The 2543-nt window shown below is 39.5% G+C and overlaps 1 protein-coding gene and 1 pseudogene across 1 annotated transcript in view; one reads left to right on the top strand and one right to left on the bottom strand.

The window, feature by feature from the left end:
- The window catches only part of LOC105813272 (MAM domain-containing glycosylphosphatidylinositol anchor protein 2), a gene marked incomplete at its 3' end in the record, with an annotated part of 268929 nt that overhangs the window by 190791 nt on the left and 75595 nt on the right, over positions 1 to 2543 (top strand). The window lies entirely within an intron of this gene.
- Positions 491 to 1293, bottom strand: LOC105813270 (annotated as a pseudogene).

The following is a 2543-nucleotide window of genomic DNA, read 5'->3' on the forward strand; positions in this document are numbered from 1 at the left end:
ATGGTAAGAAAGTAAAAGAAAATGCAATTCTGAAAGTAGTATCACATAGACAAAAGGAAAACACAAACAGGTAGAGGTTAGTGAGTTTCTTAGCCTTCTCTCTGACCACAGGCCCTAGTCTTGCTCATTTTTCCTCAACAAGAAACATTTTAGGAATAGAAACTCCCAAGCATTATTTAAGTAATACAGTCCAACTCTCTTGGTAGCATTCCTCTATCAATTCCATCTATCCTAATGTAACTATCTTATTTGGAGATTCTCTAGGAAATTCCACCCTAGTTCACATCTCTGTCAATTGCCGATCTCCCCCTGAAGTTAACAAACAAACAAACAAAAACAGAAGAGCAGTAAACAAAAGGATGTCAATTGTTACCTCTTATAGATGAGACCTACTTCCTAAACATCAAATAGACAAACGTGACAGGAGACAAGAGATGGTGAAAATAGGTCCAGCTGGAAAAAATCTTCAGTATTCAATTAGATCCAGTTACTAATATTTTGTGTCTATAGATTTAAAATGATCATCATTGAAAGTGGAATACATGTGTCCTTCTTTGCTAATAAAATTGACAGCTTACTTGATTGAAGGCTACAGTCATGTGTTGTAGCTGATTCTTGAGATCCTGAAAGTACAATCCTTCAAGTCTTGGACAATCCTTAATCAAATTCAGGACCTGGTTTTTGGGCACAGTGAGGCTGTTTGCTGGCATGAAGTTATTCTCACTGAAGTTCCCTACTTCCTCCATTCCTGGATTGTTGATAGGTGCTCTCCCTGGCTGTTATATTTGTTCAGCATCATGTGCGCATTGGCTACTTACAGAATATGTGTGGTAAACCCTTTCATATCCTTTAAGTGCATGCTGTTAAAGGCTACCAGGCTCTTTTATGCTCTGAAATGATCTCAGGTGGTCAGCCACTGTTCCCTATGTTACTGGAGGAAGCACAGTGTTTTCACCACTGATATCACCTGTGCCACCAACTAGTGAATATCCATGGGTGAAGCTGTCATGCCATCTATTTTGTCAACAATGTTGGCTGGAACCCTCTCTGCATGTCTGATTATCCCCACCACAGTGACCTGTGAAATCTCAGCATTCCAATTTTGAACATTTAATCAGCCAGTGTAGTAGAAAGCAACTGAGACATGGTACAGGGTACAATGTGCTGGACTCAGGCCCTTGATTTCTTTTCAGACTGAGAAAGCATCAGTGATCCAAAGAGCCCAGGGGACTCAGTGTATTCAGCTCCCCTACAGGTGGACCTGCAATAGATTTCAAATGCACTATTCAACATCTTGGTTGTGATTCCCTCAGGAAAGAGGCCTAGAAGGTTCTGGTGTGGTGGGTTCGCAGGACTCCTCAGAACCTTGCTGTTGCTACAATGCTCTAATTTTTGCTGGTTTCCCTCTACATTTTGAATATGAATAATGTCAAGTCCACTGAGATTTAAAGCAATAACTCAAGCATGTAAGAATTTAATTTTCCTTTTTTTCTCAATACTTTTAAAAAAATTTTTATGCTCTTTATTGTTAGATTTTTATTTTTCATTTCAGAGTATTACGGGGATGCAAATGCTTTGGTTACATAAATTGCCTATCTGCCGCCCAACAAATGTGCCCATCCCCCAGACAGTGCACACCACATCTGTTAGGTGTGGATTTACCCGTCTCTCCTCCCCCCCCCACCTGCGACACCCTATGAATGTTACTTCGCATATGTGCACATTAGTGTTGATCAATTAGTACAAATTTAATGGTGAGTACATGAGGTGTTCGCTTTTCCATTCTTGTGATACTTCACTTAGAAGAATGGGCTCCAGCTCCATCCAGGATGATACAATAGGTAGTTCACCAGAGCAATCAAACAAGAGAAGGAAGTCAAGGGCATCCAAATGGGGGAAAAAGAGGTCAAACCATAGCTCTTTGCTGACTATATGATCTTATATCTAGAAAACTCCAAATATTGTGCCAAGAGACTCCTGGAATTGATAAATAATTCAGCAAAGTCTCAGGTTACAAAATCAATGTACACAAATCAGTAGCATTCATGTATGCCAACAACAGTCAAACTGAGAACCAAATCAAGGACTCAATACCCTTCACAATAGCAACAAAGAAAATAAAGTACCTAGGAATACATTTAACTAAGGAGGTGAAAGACCTGTACAGGGAGAACTACAAAACACTGAGGAAGGAAATAGCAGAGGATATAAACAGGTGGAAAATCATACCACGCTCATGGGTCGGCTGAATCAATGTTGTTAAAATGTCTATACTACCCAAAGTGATCTACAGATTCAATGCAATCCCTATTAAAATATCAACATCATTTTTCGCAGATCTAGAAAAATAATTCTATGCTGCGTGTGGAACCAGAGAAGAGCCCATATAGCCAAAGCAACCTTAAGCAAAAAGAACAAATTGGGAGGCATCAATTTACCAGACTTCAAGCTATACTACAAGGCTATAGTAACTAAAACAGCATGGTAGGCACAAGAACAGAGATATAGACCAATGGAACAGGACTGAGAATGGAGATATAAAA

Source organism: Propithecus coquereli, unplaced genomic scaffold (genome assembly GCF_000956105.1).
Source record: "Propithecus coquereli isolate 6110/MARCELLA unplaced genomic scaffold, Pcoq_1.0 Scaffold278, whole genome shotgun sequence".
Taxonomy (NCBI): domain Eukaryota; kingdom Metazoa; phylum Chordata; class Mammalia; order Primates; family Indriidae; genus Propithecus; species Propithecus coquereli.